The following is a 17,687-nucleotide window of genomic DNA, read 5'->3' on the forward strand; positions in this document are numbered from 1 at the left end:
TGCCGGCATTCTCCCCCTTTATGTAAACCTTGTAAAATAAGAGAGAATAGGCATAAGTATCGTGACATAATGCGTAATAACAACCCATAATGCAATAAATATCAATATAAAAGCATGATGCAAAATGGACGTATCAATACACTTTACGCTCACTTTTATCATTAGTTACCTTGCTGTTTTTATATTTTAAGATTACAAAAACCTTTATCTACCATCCATATACCACTTGTATCACCATCTCTTCGCCGAACTAGTGCACCTATACAATTTACCATTGTACTGGGTGTGTTGGGGACACAAGAGACTCTTTGTTATTTGGTTGCAGGGTTGCTTGAGAGAGACCATCTTCATCCTACGCCTCCTACGGATTGATAAACCTTAGGTCATCCACTTGAGGGAAATTTGCTATTATCCTACAAACCTCTGCACTTGGAGGCCCAACAGCGTCTACATGAAGAAGGTTCTATAGTAGACATCACCATGGGCCTCCTTTTATAGATAAAGGGGTGACCACAGTAGCAAATCAGTCATTATGCATGGATTAGATAGCAAAAAATGCTATCATACCTAACTATGCGAGCTGATAGAGTGCATAAAATGCGCCGCCCAACGTCACATCACAGCTCGCCCGGCAGGCCCTATCGGGCTGTTTTGCCAGCTTCGCGCCTGCTTGCTTGACACATCGTAGGATGGGTGTCGCTTGGAGGCATTTTCTATAGAAAGTGGCTGCCATGTGAAGAGTAACATCCACTTAGTCATCTTGGAGCTTGACACCACACTGATTGATGACTTGGGTCGTGATGAGGTGGTGCGGTGGGGTGGTTCTGCCTCCGTAAGCCCCGGCAGGCCTGCCGGGACGACCCGAAGGCCTGCTTCCACGGGAAACCCCGTCCTTGCCAGGCTCGCCTGCCCAGCAAGGGAGGCTTTTCTCTTATCAACGTCTTGCTTCTCTAGCTCTTCTTGATCTTCCTGTTCTATAATTGGATCCTTCAAATGACTAGTCCCTTGTGCTCCAATCTGATCTTGGTGTTGTGGTCTTGTTCTCGTGCCTATAGGCTTAACTATCCATGCACGAGTCAGGGGAAAATACACACCCCTGTTTGTGTTCCCCGACATAAGCCCCCGGGCCTGAGCCATACGTGTCGCACGGCATGTTGGGTTTGGCCCCAAATAGTGCATGGACACGTGGCAGGAGAGGGGTGCGCACGACGGTTTGTCATGATGACCAGTCAATCCAACGTCCACTCTACGCAATTAGTGCGAGTCGTGGGGGTCATGGGATTGTTGCAGTTAATGTAAAATAGTAAATTTCTGAAGCGTCACGCCCCCGCTCCACGCATTTTCCCCTGAAGATAGGAAAACGCGGAGCGGCACGGTTCACTTGTCGCTTGCCCTGCCTTCCCATCATCTTCCCCCGCAAGCTAGACAACTGCCCCCTCCTCTCTCTCCCTCGTCTGCCGCCATTCCCCCGCCTGATTCCTTCTCCCATTCGCACCGGTGCTCGCGCGAATGGGGAAGAAAACTGCAGCAAAAGGGAAGCAGACGACTGCTGTGAAGGAGGTGGTCGCCGAGGGAAGCAAGAGGGCGACGGAGCTAGACAGGAAGCGGAGGGGAGATGTTGTCTTCTTTCCGTCGAATCTAGACGGCCCGATTCTGCAAGCAAGGTACGGGTACCTGTGGGGGAGGGAAGTCCCCAAGGGGCATGGCGCTCCCAATGTCTAGGCGGAGGGAGAGGAAGATCCATCGAATTCTTACAAGTTCTTCTGCGCATACTTTATCTGCGGTCTCTGCTCCCCCTTTTTTGGCTTCCATCTTCTCTACTTTGCGCCGAATGCAATGGCGACCATGGCCATCTTTGCTCATTTGTGCGAGAATTTTGTTGGAGTCATCCCCAACATTGATTTGTTCAGGCATTACTTTGTCCCGCAAGTAGAGAACAAAACTCATCACTCCAGGAACATCAGCTGGATGCCACGGGTGACAAGGAAGTCTTGGGATTATATCCCCGGTCTGCGGTGCGAGAGGTAGAATGAGTGGAGAGGAGACTGGTGCCGAATTCAGGATGAGAAAGCCCTAGAATTATGCGAAGCGCGGACAATGTGTGTCGAGCGCAGCAAGGAATGGAGCGCACTCGGCCTTACCGATGATAGGATTTGCCCGACAATTAACAGGATCACCCGCCTGAAGGCTGCCGGGATAACCATCAAGCATGTGGGGGACGATTTTCTCCTCCGCCGCATCTCGCCACTTCAGAAGAGGGACAAACCCGCCTGGTTGTATGGTGACGCTAGGGACATGATGAGATTGCTCCTAGGTTTAGCCAGCCATGCCTGGTTGTGCGACCAGCTATTTGGCCGCTTCGAGCTATTCAAGCTGCCGGCCAACGTTATCCCCCTGAATGTCAATTCTTCCAGGGACCAGATCTTGAAGTGGACGCCGGACTACAATGCTCATGGGGTAGCAGGCCATTGGCGGTTGCCTACTCTTGATGATTATCTTGAATGGTCTATCGCCCGGACGGAGAGGGTTGCCAAGGTGGAGACCAAATTATACAGACGCACCTCCTCTGTGGAGGCAGCGTTTATCAAGAGGAGGATCGAGGAGGACAAAGCTGTCGGTATTGCTGCGATGGCTATTGGGGAACGCAGTATTTCAAAAAAATTCCTACGATCATGCAAGATTTATCTAGGGGATGCATAGGAATGAGAGGGGAGAGTGTGTCTATGTTGATAGACATCTCTCTAATCATCTAAGTGATCACGTGATCCATATCAACTAAACCATGTCCGATCATCACGTGAGATGGAGTAGCTTTCAATGGTGAACATCACTATGTTGATCATATCTACTATATGATTCACGCTCGAACTTTTGGTCTCCAGTGTTCCGAGGCCATATCTGCATATACTAGGCTCGTCAAGTTTAACCTGAGTATTCCGCGTGTGCAAAACTGGCTTGCACCCATTGTATGTGAACGTAGAGCTTATCACACCCGATCATCACGTGGTGTCTCGGCACGACGAACTATAGCAATGGTGCATACTCAGGGAGAACACTTATACCTTGAAATTTAGTGAGAGATCATCTTATAATGCTACCGTCGTACTAAGCAAAATAAGATGCATAAAGGATAAACATCACATGCAATCAATATAAGTGATATGATATGGCCATCATCATCTTGTGCTTTTGATCTCCATCTCCAAAGCGCCGTCATGATCTCCATCGTCACCGGCTTGACACCTTGATCTCCATCATAGCATCATTTTCGTCTCGCCAACTATTGCTTCTACGACTATCGCTGTCGCTTAGTGATGAAGTAAATCAATTACATGGCGATTGCATTTCATACAATAAAGAGACAACCATATGGCTCCTGCCAGTTGCCGATAACTGTTAAAAAACATGATCATCTCATACAACAATTTATATAATCACGCCTTGACCATATCACATCACAACATGCCCTGCAAAAACAAGTTAGATGTCCTCTAGTTTGTTGTTGCAAGTTTTACGTGGCTGCTACGGGCTTAGCAAGAACCGTTCTTACCTACGCATCAAAAACCACAACAATTTTTCGTCAAGTGTGCTGTTTTAACCTTCAACAAGGACCGGGCGCAGTCAAATTTGATTCAACTAAAACTGGAGAAACATACACCCACTAGCCACCTGTGTGCGAAGCACGTCGGTAGAACCAGTCTCATGAACGCGGTCATGTAATGTCGATCTAGGCCGCTTCATCCAACAATACCGCCGAATCAAAGTATGACATGCTGGTAAGTAGTATGACTATTATCACCCACAACTCTTTGTGTTCTACTCGTGCATCTAACATCTACGCATAGACCTGGCTCTGATACCATTCTTGGGGAACGTAGTATTTAAAAGAAATTCCTACGATCATGCAAGATCTATCTAGGAGATGCATAGCGACGAGAAGGGAGAGTGTGTTTACTAATGCGGTTGATGTAGTCGAACGTCTTCACAATCCAACCGAGCAAGTACCGAACGCACGGCACCTCTGTGATCTGCACACGTTCAGCTCGGTGACGTCCCTCGTACTCTTGATCTAGTTGAGGCTGAGGGTGAGTTGCGTCAGCACGATGGCGTGTTGACGGTGATGATGAAGTTACCGATGCAGGGCTTCGCCTAAGCACTACGACAATATGACCGAGGTGGAAAACTGTGGAGGGGGGCACCGCACACGGCTGAAAGATCAACTTGTGTGTCTATGGGGTGCCCCCTCCCCCGTATATAAAGGAGGGGAGGAGGAGGAGGGCCGGCCTCAAGGGGCGCGCCCAAGGGGGGATTCCTACTCCTAGTAGGAGTAGGTTTTCCCCTTTTCCTAGTCCAAGTAGGAGAAGAAGGAAGGAGAGGGAGAGGGAGAAGGAAAGAGGGGGGGTGAGGGAGTCCTGGATTAGGGGGTCTCTGGACGGCCAGACTATATCCTTTGGCCGGACTGTTGGACTATGAAGATACAAGATTAAATACTTCGTCCCGTGTACGGATGGGACTTTCCTTGGCGTGGAAGGCAAGCTTGGCAATACGGATATGTAGACGGTGTCTATATAAATCGGAGGGTTTAGTCCATAGGACAACAACAATCATACCATAGGCTAACTTCTAGGGTTTAGCCTCTATGATCTCGTGGTAGATCAACTCTTGTAATACTCATATCATCAAGATCAATCAAGAAGGACGTAGGGTATTACCTCCATCGAGAGGGCCCGAACCTGGGTAAACATCATGTCCCCTGCCTCCTGTTACCATCCGCTTTAGACACACAGTTCGGGACCCCTACCCGAGATCCGCCGGTTTTGACACCGACATTGGTGCTTTCATTGAGAGTTCCACTGTGTCGTCACCATAGGGCTTGATGGCTCCTTCGATCATCGGTCATGATGCGGTCCAGGGTGAGGTTTTCCTCCCCGGACAGATCTTTGTATTCGGCGGCTTCACACTGCGGGCCAACTCGCTTGGCCATCTGGAGCAGATCGAGAGCTATGCCCCTGGCCATCAGGTCAGGTTCACAAACCTAAACTACACTACCAACATCCGCGGAGACTTGATTTTCGATGGATTCGAGCCCATGTCAGGTGCGTCGCACGATCACGATGAGCATGATTTAGCTCTGCCGTCGGACAGTGTTCGGGAGATCACACCTACAACTACTCCGGCCTTCAATCCGGAGCAAATTGCGCCATCCGAGGACGGAGGGATAGACCCCGCCACGGAGGCCGCACTCTCAGTGGCGATGGAGCCGGATACAGACTTCACCCCTTACAAGAGCCGTGTTGCCGAACCATTGGATTCGTCTCTGGCCACGGACTCCGAGCCGCCTGCATCCGTGCCTATCGAATCCGATTGGGCGCCGATCATGGTCTTCACCTCCGCGAATATCTTTCAACACTCACCTTTCGGCGACGTGCTTAATTCATTAAGGTCTCTCTCCTTGTCAGGAGATCCTTGGCCAAACTATGTCCGGCTAGAATGGGATGCGGACGACGAAGGAATTCACTGCCAACCCACCACCCACTTAGTAGCCTCTATCGACGATTTAACCGACATGCTCGATTTTGACTCTGCAAACATCGACGGCATGGACGACGATGCAGGAGAAGAACAGGAACTAGTGCCCACAGGGCACTGGACAACCACTTCATCACAAGACATATACATGGTGGATACACCCAAAGAAAACGATGACGAGGAACGGGAGGAGACAGCAGAGGATGACCCCTCCAAGAAGCAAACAAAGCGTCGGCGCAAGCGCCGCTCCAAATCCCGCCTCGGCAAAAACAGCGATAACAGCGCAAGAGAAAATAACACTCCAGTCGACTCCAGAGGAAACGACGACCACATTGCCCCGGCGGCAGAGCACGATGAAGCTGCAAGTGGCGAACATAGTACGGATCCAACGTCCGAACACGGCGACGCCGAGGATAAACCTCATCAAACCCCCTTTGGGGAGGAAAACAGTCCGGACGAAGATGCACACATCATCCCGGAAACACACTTGGAGCAAGAGAACCTCCGCAGAAGGCTTATTGCCACAGTGAGGAGTCTGAAGAAGTAGAAGCAAAGGCTTAAGGCCGAACAAAATACGCTCAACAATAGGTGGAACAAAGTGCTCGACAACGAAGAAAAGTATGGTGGAGGTTACCACACAAAGAGCTATACAAAGTGCAAGCTATTACCTGAATTCGACGATGAGGCCTTAGACCCCATACAGCCGAAAAATAAAATGGCCAACCGGCCGGATCAACCACCTTGTGACCGCGATAGAGCGGCTAACAAGGTCGCACATAAGTCAACACACGATCTACGTGAGGACTTGCGCCAAAAATCCAGTATGACCAGATCCATCTATGGATCTAGGAAGTGTGCTCCGGCACAAAATCAAAACCGAATACTACAACCGTCCGAACGCCATGATACATCCAAATACAGGGGTGCCGCACCCCCCTATGTTTCACCGATGAGGTGCTGGACCACGAATTCCCAGAAGGATTCAAACAAGTGAACATAGAGGCGTACGACGGGACCACAGACCCTGGGGTCTGGATTGAGGACTTTATCCTCCATATCCATATGGCTCGCGGAGACGATCTCCATGCCATCAAGTACTTGCCCCTCAAGCTTAAAGGTCCATCTCGGCACTGGCTGAAAAGCCTCCCCGAAAACTCAATTGGAAGTTGGGAGGAGCTTGAGGACGCTTTCTGGGCTAATTTTCAAGGGACCTATGTCCGACCTCCGGATGCAGATGATTTAAGTCATATAATTCAACAGCCCGGAGAGTCAGCCTGAAAGCTTTGGAATAGGTTTCTCACTAAGAAGAACCAAATCGTTGACTGTCCAGATGCCGAAGCCTTAGCAGCTTTCAAACACAGCGTCCGAGACGAATGGCTCGCCAGACACCTCAGTCAAGAAAAACCGATAACAATGGCAGCCCTAACAAGCCTCATGACCCTCTTTTGCGTGGGTGAAGATAGCTGGTTAGCCCGCAGTAGCACCAGCGACCCAAGCACATCCGTAGTCAGGGATGGCAATGGAAAACCATGACGCAGTAAAAACAAGCGTCGAAATAAAGAAGACAGCCCAGATAATATGGCGGTCAACGCCGGATTCAGGGGCTCTTGACCAGGTCAGCGGAAAAAGCCTTTCAAAGGCAGCAGAGATGGACCGTCTAGCCTAAACAAGATTCTCGACAAACTATGTCAGATTCATGGCACCCCCGATAAACCTGCAAACCACACCCACAGAGAATGCTGGGCCTTCAAGCAGTCCGATAAGCTAAACGCCGAACACAAGGGGGGGAGACACCAAGTGAAGACGAGGACGAACCTTGCCAGCAAAGCATTGGAGGACAGAAAAAATTCCCGCCAGAGGTTCAAACAGTAAACATGATCCATGTGACGAAGAGGAGAAGCAAACATGCACTCCGAGGCATACACGCCATAGGGCCCGTCACCCCTAAGTTCAACCCCTGGTTGGCCTGCCCAATCACTTTTGATCGAGGGGATCACGCGACAAGCATCTGGCATGAAGGATTGGCTGCCTTGGTGTTAGACCCAATAATAAACAGATACCATCTCACACGAGTCCTTATGGACGATGGCAGTGGTCTAAATCTGATATATCAGGATGCAGTCCGCAAAATGGGGATAGACCCGACAAAAATAAGCCACAGTAATACTACCTTCAAGGGAGTAATACCAGGCCCAGAGGCCCGCTGTACGGGCTCTCTATTACTAGAGGTTGTATTCGGTTCTCCTGACAACTTCCGAAGTGAAAAGTTAACTTTCTACATCGCTCCATTCCGAAGTGGCTATCAAGCACTACTCGGAAGAGTGGCTTTCACTCGTTTTAATGTAGTACCGCATTACGCTTCTCTCAAGCTTAAGATGCCCGGTCCACATGGCACCATCATAGTTAGTGGAAATATTGAGCGTTCTCTACACGCGGAAGAATTTGCGGCGGCTTTAACAGCCGAGCACTAGACGGCCTCACCAACCAGAATAAATGACAGGTCGTCAAGACCACGGACACAGTTAGATGAGTCTAGCGCATCACTACATATACATGAGATTGGTTTGATGGTTAAACCCTCATACACGGTACCAGGGGCTTCCCGCGTGTAATCATGGCTAGTTCGGCTCAACTTGACTTATCTTGAATTTTAATGGCTTATTGATAATAACTAGTTTTCTGGCACGACAACTTTCACCTAAGTTCTTCTCTTTTACAGATGGCAATCATGCTACACCCGTCCAGGACACGGCACAACAGAGACACAGGCGCAGACGTGCAGCAGGGACCCGCTCAAAGGTTTCTTTTCAGATTAAGACCCTGCGTAAACCTTTTTTACTGTCTCTTGTTGTTCACATCGTCCGGATACTCAATACAACCGAGAAGGATGCTGACGTTATTGGCATGTGGCCACGTCAGGATATTGCACGTACCTGGACACTCGGGGTTTATTATTAAGGGCATTGCTCAGCCCGGCATATGTTATAAAGACCGAATACCTTAGGGAGTGTTCGGCGTCGCGAGTTTGGCTTTATATGCATCAGCTCCGAATCATGTCTTTGGTAAAATGTTGGGTTTGCCTGGCTCCCGTGTTTTGCTACCTTACGTTCCGCTCTATCGGCTAAGGCGGCACCAGGAGAACTACTGCGATTGTGCCCTGGTTCATCCGGATGTCACCTCAGTAGAGAAAGCTGAAAACTGACTGTCATGATAAAGCGCGAGACTGGTCAACCACTCGATGACTTAGCGGAATCTTCGGGATTCCTCTGCATTAACGAAGGGCCGTTTCCCGGTCATGTACGTACGTGCCCCGTATTCGGACGAGCGCGGAAGTACCAGGGGCTATGTAGTAGTCCCACCGCCAAACTCCTATGGCTAAGTGAAAGTGTTAAAGCAATATAGTCTGATTGCCTCGTTCGCTGCGCTACCACCTCCTTCATGGACCAAGACGTTGGATCAAGTGTGAATACGCGTTTTTTGTGAAAACCCCCACACTATATGCGTGGGGGCTGAAGCCGACGACTGCAATCTTTCAGGTTATATACATATATACATAAACGGCCGCACAGGAGGCATCATAATATTTTCAGGCAAAAGTATAAACGCAGCCTTTATAATTCAATAAAACATTGTTTTTACAATGGGAATACATGTCACTAGAACATAATATTCTTCGAGCATTGAGCCTCTATCGAACGAGCGCCTTCAAGGACTTCTTCAAAGTAGTGCTCGGCAGCTACTCGACCCACGGCCAAACCCTGTGTTGCAATAGTGGTGGCCTCCATCTCTGCCCAGTATGTCTTGACACGGGCAAGTGCCATCCGCGCACCCTCTATGCACGCCGACCTTTTCATAGCGTCGATGTGCGGCACAGCACCAAAGAATTGTTGCACTAAACTAATGTAACTATTCGGCCTTGGCCCTTCCGGCCACAGATGATCCACAACAGACCTCATGGAAAGTCTGGACAACCTATGGAGCCCGGCCCACTTGGCCATTCACTCATTCAATAGCAGCGGACGCACTGGAGCATGGAACTGTGACCAGAACAAATTTTCCACTTCACGATCTTTTTGATCCTTGAAGTACTCGGCTGCATCAGCAGCACTTGCCGCCAAATCCACGTATGTGTCCGCAGAAATCCATAGTTGATTAAGAGGGGCATACTTCGGATCTCCGAACTTAGTCCGCAACAAAAAGGGCTTCCTAGCCGCGATATCTCCAGCTTGATGCAGCTCCTCCTTCGTCGCTCTGATTTTGGAGCGGGCTTCCTTGGCTGCTACCATGGCCTTCTCCATGTCCGTCGCCTTCGCTCGGCTTTCTTTTTCAAGCTGCTGGTAATGGTCGGCGACACCTTTCAACTCAACGGCCATCTTGGCCATTCTTTCCTTGCTCTGGCAATGCACGGCCTGTTCGGCCCTTAGCTCTTCGACCGCCTTTGGAGCGGCCACATCGCTATTTCTGGCTTGTTCCTTGGCTCGGGCAAGTTCTGCCTGAAGGGTCTCCACGATGGCAGCTCCATCTGCAGTCACAACATATTAAAGATATTGGCATCATGCTCCTCTTACTATGTGTTGATCACCGAAGAAATCACATACCATGTGCCTCGTCGAGCCGCTTGTTGACAAGCACGATGTCGGCATCTGCCACATCAAGTTGCCGCTTCAGCTCGGCAAACTCACCAGTCCGGCTAGCCACCGGACCATCAGCCACCTGCACATGACGGCGGTCTGATTATTACTTGGGACTATGATCCTCTGTTTGTCGCCATTCTCGAAAGCAACCAGAGTATCAGGGGCTACTATCTGCATAGGCACACCTAACATGTGCGGTACTGTAAAAAACATACACTATTTCACGTACCTCAAAGCCTTTCAGCAGACTCATAAAAGCTTCATGCAACCCGCTTTCGGCAGATGAAATCCTTTCAATCACCGTACCCATTAGCGTACGATGCGCTTCTGAGATGGCCGCTTGCTCCAGAAGATCCTTCAGTGCGTCCGACCGCACACTATACGGTTCCAGACTCTTTCTGTTGCTCTCTTTAGGAGCCGAATACTGAGGAATTCGGGTGGCTAAAGGATTACCCTCTGGCCTTGGTGGATCAGGAGAAACCCTCCGCGACGACACTTCAGGGTCGCCCGTCTCATGAGGCGGGGTGGCAGGGGGAGGTGTTTCGCTCTCCATCATCTCCGGAAGAAGATCCCCCAAAGACGAACTCTGTCGAGAAGGGCTACGATCCGAACTGCAAGATATATGCTTCGGTTATTATCTTCAGAAGTAATGTAGGATATTTTTACCATTAAGTACGTTTTGTTTACTTACAACTTGGTAGAGGGCTGATCCCCTTGCGGACACTGTGCGGCAAGAGTACCCTCCGAGGCCGGACCATCTGGCGAAGATTTCTTCCCCCGTTTGGAAACCTTTGTATCCGGGTCTTCAGAGGTGGTCCTCTTATTGGGTTTCGTAGTAATTTCAAAAAATTTCCTACGCACACGCAAGATCATGTGATGCATAGCAACGAGGGGGAGAGTGTTGTCTACGTACCCAACGCAGACCGACTGCAGAAGCGATGACATGACGTAGAGGAAGTAGTCGTACGTCTTCACGATCCAACCGATCAAGCACCGAAACTACGGCACCTCCGAGTTCGAGCACACGTTCAGCTCGATGACGATCCCCGGACTCCGATCCAGCAAAGTGTCGGGGAAGAGTTCCGTCAGCACGACGGCGTGGTGACGATCTTGATGTACTACAGCAGCAGGGCTTCGCCTAAACTCCGCTACAGTATTATCGAGGTATATGGTGGCAGGGGGCACCGCACACGGCTAAGGAATAGATCACGTGGATCAACTTCTGTGTTCTAGGGTGCCTCTACCTCAGTATATAAAGGAGCCAAGGGGGGAGGGGGGCGCCGGCCAGAGAGAGAGGCGCAGGAGGAGTCCTACTCCTTCCGGGAGTAGGACTCCCCCCCAATCCTATTCCAACTAGGATTCCCCAAAGGGGGAAAGAGAGAGAGGGGGGCCGGCCACCTTCTCCTAGTCCTAATAGGACTAGGGGAGGGGGAAGTGGCGCAGCCACCTTGGGCTGCCCCTTTCTCCTTTCCACTAAGGCCCATGAAGGCCCATATGGCTCCCGGGGGGTGCTGGTAACCTCCCGGTAACCCGGTAAAATCCCGATTTCACCCGGAACACTTCCGATGTCCAAACATAGGCTTCCAATATATCAATCTTTACGTCTCGACCATTTTGAGACTCCTCGTCATGTCCGTGATCACATCCGGGACTCCGAACAACCTTCGGTACATCAAAATGCATAAACTCATAATGTAACTATCATCGTAACCTTAAGCGTGCGGACCCTACGGGTTCGAGAACAATGTAGACATGACCGAGACACGTCTCCGGTCAATAACCAATAGTGGGACCTGGATGCCCATATTGGCTCCTACATATTCTACGAAGATCTTTATCGGTCAGACCGCATAACAACATACGTTGTTCCCTTTGTCATCGGTATGTTACTTGCCCGAGATTCGATCGTCGGTATCCAATACCTAGTTCAATCTCGTTACCGGCAAGTCTCTTTACTCGTTCCGTAATACATCATCTTACAACTAACATATTAGTTGTAATGCTTGCAAGGCTTATGTGATGTGTATTACCGAGAGGGCCCAGAGATACCTCTCTGACAATCGGAGTGACAAATCCTAATCTCGAAATACGCCAACCCAACATCTACCTTTGGAGACACCTGTAATGCTCCTTTATAATCACCCAGTTACGTTGTGACGTTTGGTAGCACCCAAAGTGTTCCTCCGGCAAACGGGAGTTGCATAATCTCATAGTCATAGGAACATGTATAAGTCATGAAGAAAGCAATAGCAACATACTAAACGATCGGGTGCTAAGCTAATGGAATGGGTCATGTCAACCAGATCATTCAACTAATGATGTGACCTCGTTAATCAAACAACAACTCATTGTTCATGGTCAGGAAACATAACCATCTTTGATTAACGAGCTAGTCAAGTAGAGGCATACTAGTGACACTTTGTTTGTCTATGTATTCACACATGTATTATGTTTCCGGTTAATACAATTCTAGCATGAATAATAAACATTTATCATGATTATAAGGAAATAAATAATAACTTTATTATTGCCTCTAGGGCATATTTCCTTCAGTCTCCCACTTGCACTAGAGTCAATAATCTAGATTACACTGTAATGTATCTAACACCCATGGAGCCTTGGTGCTGATCATGTTTTGCTCGTGGAAGAGGCTTAGTCAACGGGTCTGCAACATTCAGATCCGTATGTATCTTGCAAGTCTCTATGTCTCCCACCTGGACTAGATCCCGGTTGGAGTTGAAGCGTCTCTTGATGTGTTTGGTCCTTTTGTGAAATCTGGATTCCTTTGCCAAGGCAATTGCACCAGTATTGTCACAAAAGATTTTCATTGGACCCGATGCATTAGGTATGACACCTAGATCGGATATGAACTCCTTCATCCAGACTCCTTCGTTCGCTGCTTCTGAAGCAGCTATGTACTCCGCTTCACATGTAGATCCCGCTACGACGCTTTGTTTAGAACTGCACCAACTGACAGCTCCACCGTTTAATGTAAACACGTATCCGGTTTGCTATTTAGAATCGTCCGGATCAGTGTCAAAGCTTGCATCAACGTAACCTTTTACGGTGAGTTCTTTGTCACCTCCATATACGAGAAACATATCCTTAGTCCTTTTCAGGTATTTCAGGATGTTCTTGACCGCTGTCCAGTGATCCACTCCTGGATTACTTTGGTACCTCCTTGCTAAACTTATAGCAAGGCACACATCAGGTCTGGTACACAGCATTGCATACATGATAGATCCTATGGCTGATGCATAGGGAACATCTTTCATATTCTCTCTACCTTCTGCAATGGTCGGGCATTGAGTCTTACTCAACTTCACACCTTGTAACACAGGCAAGAACCCTTTCTTTGCTTGATCCATTTTGAACTTCTTCAAAATTTTGTCAAGGTATGTGCTTTGTGAAAGTCCAATTAAGCGTCTTGATCTATCTCTATAGATCTTAATGCCTAATATGTAAGCAGCTTCACCGAGGTCTTTCATTGAAAAACTTTTATTCAAGTATCCCTTTATGCTATCCAGAAATTCTATATCATTTCCAATCAGCAATATGTCATCCACATATAATATCAGAAATGCTACAGAGCTCCCACTCACTTTATTGTAAATACAGGCTTCTCTGAAAGTCTATATAAAACCAAATGCTTTGATCACACTATCAAAACGTTTATTCCAACTCCGAGAGGCTTGCACCAGTCCATAAATGGATCGCTGGAGCTTGCACACTTTGTTAGCTCCCTTTGGATCGACAAAACCTTCCGGTTGCATCATATACAACTCTTCTTCCAGAAATCCATTCAGGAATGCAGTTTTGACATCCATCTGCCAAATTTCATAATCATAAAATGCGGCAATCGCTAACATGATTCGGACGGACTTAAGCATCGCTACGGGTGAGAAGGTCTCATCGTAGTTAATCCCTTGAACTTGCCGAAAACCTTTTGCGACAAGTCGAGCTTTGTAGATAGTAACATTACCATCGGCGTCAGTCTTCTTCTTAAAAATCCATTTATTTTCAATTGCTTGCCGATCATCGGGCAAGTCAACCAAAGTCCATACTTTGTTCTCATACATGGATCCCATCTCAGATTTCATGGCTTCAAGCCACTTTGCGGAATCTGGGCTCACCATCGCTTCTTCATAGTTCGTAGATACATCATGATCTAGTTGCATGACTTCCAGAACGGGATTACCGTACCACTCTGGTGCGGATCTTACTCTGGTTGATCTACGAGGTTCAGTAGTATCTTGATCTGAAGTTTCATGATCATTATCATTGGCTTCCTCACTAACTGGTGTAGGTGTCACTGAAACAGTTTTCTGTGATGTACTACTTTCCAGTAAGGGAGCAGGTACAGTTACCTCATCAAGTTCTACTTTCCTCCCACTCACTTCTTTCGAGAGAAACTCCTTCTCTAGAAAGGATCCATTCTTGGCAACGAATGTTTTGCCTTCAGATCTGTGATAGAAGGTGTACCCAACAGTTTCCTTTGGGTATCCTATGAAGACATGTTCTCCGATTTGGGTTCGAGCTTATCAAGTTGAAGCTTTTTCACATAAGCATCGCATCCCCAAACTTTAAGAAACGACAACTTTGGTTTCTTGCCAAACCACAGTTCATAAGGCGTCGTCTCAACGGATTTTGATGGTGCCCTATTTAACGTGAATGCGGCCGTCTCTAGAGCATAACCCCAAAACGATAGCGGTAAATCAGTAAGAGACATCATAGATCGCACCATATCCAGTAAAGTACGATTACGACGTTCGGACACACCATTACGTTGTGGTGTTCCGGGTGGCGTGAGTTGCGAAACTATTCCACAGTTTTTCAAATGTACACCAAAATCGTAACTCAAATATTCTCCTCCATGATCAGATCGTAGAAACTTTATTTTCTTGTTACGATGATTTTCAACTTCACTCTGAAATTCTTTGAACTTTTCAAATGTTTCAGACTTATGTTTCATTAAGTAGATATACCCATATCTGCTTAAATCATCTGTGAAGGTGAGAAAATAACGATATCCGCCACGAGCCTCAATATTCATCGGACCACATACATCGGTATGTATGATTTCCAACAAATCTGTTGCTCTCTCCATAGTACCGGAGAACGGTGTTTTAGTCATCTTGCCCATGAGGCACGGTTCGCAAGTACCAAGTGATTCATAATCAAGTGGTTCCAAAAGTCCATCAGTATGGAGTTTCTTCATACGCTTTATACCGATATGACCTAAATGACAGTGCCACAAATAAGTTGCACTTTCATTATCAACTCTGCATCTTTTGGCTTCAACATTATGAATATGTGTATTACTACTATCGAGATTCAATAAGAATAGACCACTCTTCAAAGGTGCATGACCATAAAAGATATTACTCATATAAATAGAACAACCATTATTCTCTGATTTAAATGAATAACCGTCTCGCATTAAACAAGATCCAGATATAATGTTCATGCTCAACACTGGCACCAAATAACAATTATTTAGGTCTAATATTAATCCCGAAGGTAGATGTAGAGGTAGCGTGCCGACCGCGATCACATCAACTTTGGAACCGTTTCCCACGCGCATCGTCACCTCGTCCTTTGCCAGTGCCCGCTTATTCCGTAGTCCCTGTTTCGAGTTGCAAATATTAGCAACAGAACCAGTATCAAATACCCAGGTGCTACTGCGAGCATTAGTAAGGTACACATCAATAACATGTATATCACATATACCTTTGTTCACCTTGCCATCCTTCTTATCCGCCAAATACTTGGGGCAGTTCCGCTTCTAGTGACCAGTCTGCTTGCAATAGAAGCACTCAGTTTCAGGCTTAGGTCCAGGTTTGGGTTTCTTCTCTTGAGTAGCAACTTGCTTGCCGTTCTTTTTGAAGTTCCCCTTCTTCTTCCCTTTGCCCTTTTTCTTGAAACTAGTGGTCTTGTTGACCATCAACACTTGATGCTCCTTCTTGATTTCTACCTCCGCAGCTTTCAGCATCGCGAAGAGCTCGGGAATAGTCTTATTCATCCCTTGCATATTATAGTTCATCACGAAGCTCTTGTAGCTTGGTGGCAGTGATTGGAGAATTCTGTCAATGACGCAATCATCCGGAAGATTAACTCCCAACTGAATCAAGTGATTATTATACCCAGACATTTTGAGTATATGCTCACTGACAGAACTGTTCTCCTCCATCTTGCAACTATAGAACTTATTGGAGACTTCGTATCTCTCAATCCGGGCATTTGCTTGAAATATTAACTTCAACTCCTGGAACATCTCATATGCTCCATGACGTTCAAAACGTCGTTGAAGTCCCGATTCTAAGCCGTAAAGCATGGCACACTGAACTATCGAGTAGTCATCAGCTTTGCTCTGCCAGACGTTCATAACATCCGGCGTTGCTCCTGCAGCAGGCCTGGCACCCAGCGGTGCTTCCAGGACGTAATTCTTCTGTGCAGCAATGAGGATAATCCTCAAGTTACGGACCCAGTCCGTGTAATTGCTACCATCATCTTTCAACTTTGCTTTCTCAAGGAACGCATTAAAATTCAATGGAACAACAGCACGAGCCATCTATCTACAATCAACATAAACAAGCAAGATACTATTAGGTACTAAGTTCATGATAAATTTAAGTTCAGTTAATCATATTACTTAAGAACTCCCACTTAGATAGACATCCCTCTAATCTTCTAAGTGATTACGTGATCCAAATCAACTAAACCATAACCGATCATCACGTGAGATGGAGTAGTTTTCAATGGTGAACATCGTTTATGTTGATCATATCTACTATATGATTCACGCTCGACCTTTCGGTCTCCGTGTTCCGAGGCCATATCTGCATATGCTAGGCTCGTCAAGTTTAACCTGAGTATTCTGTGTGTGCAAAACTGGCTTGCACCCGTTGTAGATGGACGTAGAGCTTATCACACCCGATCATCACGTGGTGTCTGGGCACGACGAACTTTGGCAACGGTGCATACTCAGGGAGAACACTTCTTGATAATTTAGTGAGAGATCATCTTATAATGCTACCGTCAATCAAAGCAAGATAAGATGCATAAAAAGATAAACATCACATGCAATCAATATAAGTGATATGATATGGCCATCATCATCTTGTGCTTGTGATCTCCATCTCCGAAGCACCATCATGATCACCATCGTCACCGGCGCGACACCTTGATCTCTATCGTAGCATCGTTGTCGTCTCGCCAATCTCATGCTTCCACGACTATCACTACCGTTTAGTAATAAAGTAAAGCATTACATCGCGATTGCATTGCATACAATAAAACGACAACCATATGGCTCCTGCCAGTTGCCGATAACTCGGTTACAAAACATGATCATCTCATACAATAAAATTCAGCATCATGCCTTGACCATATCACATCACAACATGCCCTGCAAAAACAAGTTAGACGTCCTCTACTTTGTTGTTGCAAGTTTTACGTGGCTGCTACGGGCTTAAGTAAGAACCAATCTCACCTACGCATCAAAACCACAACGATAGTTTGTCA

The sequence above is a fragment of the Triticum urartu genome, chromosome 2A, assembly GCF_056163025.1.
Source record: "Triticum urartu cultivar PI428250 chromosome 2A, HENAU_Tu73, whole genome shotgun sequence".
NCBI classification, from domain to species: domain Eukaryota; kingdom Viridiplantae; phylum Streptophyta; class Magnoliopsida; order Poales; family Poaceae; genus Triticum; species Triticum urartu.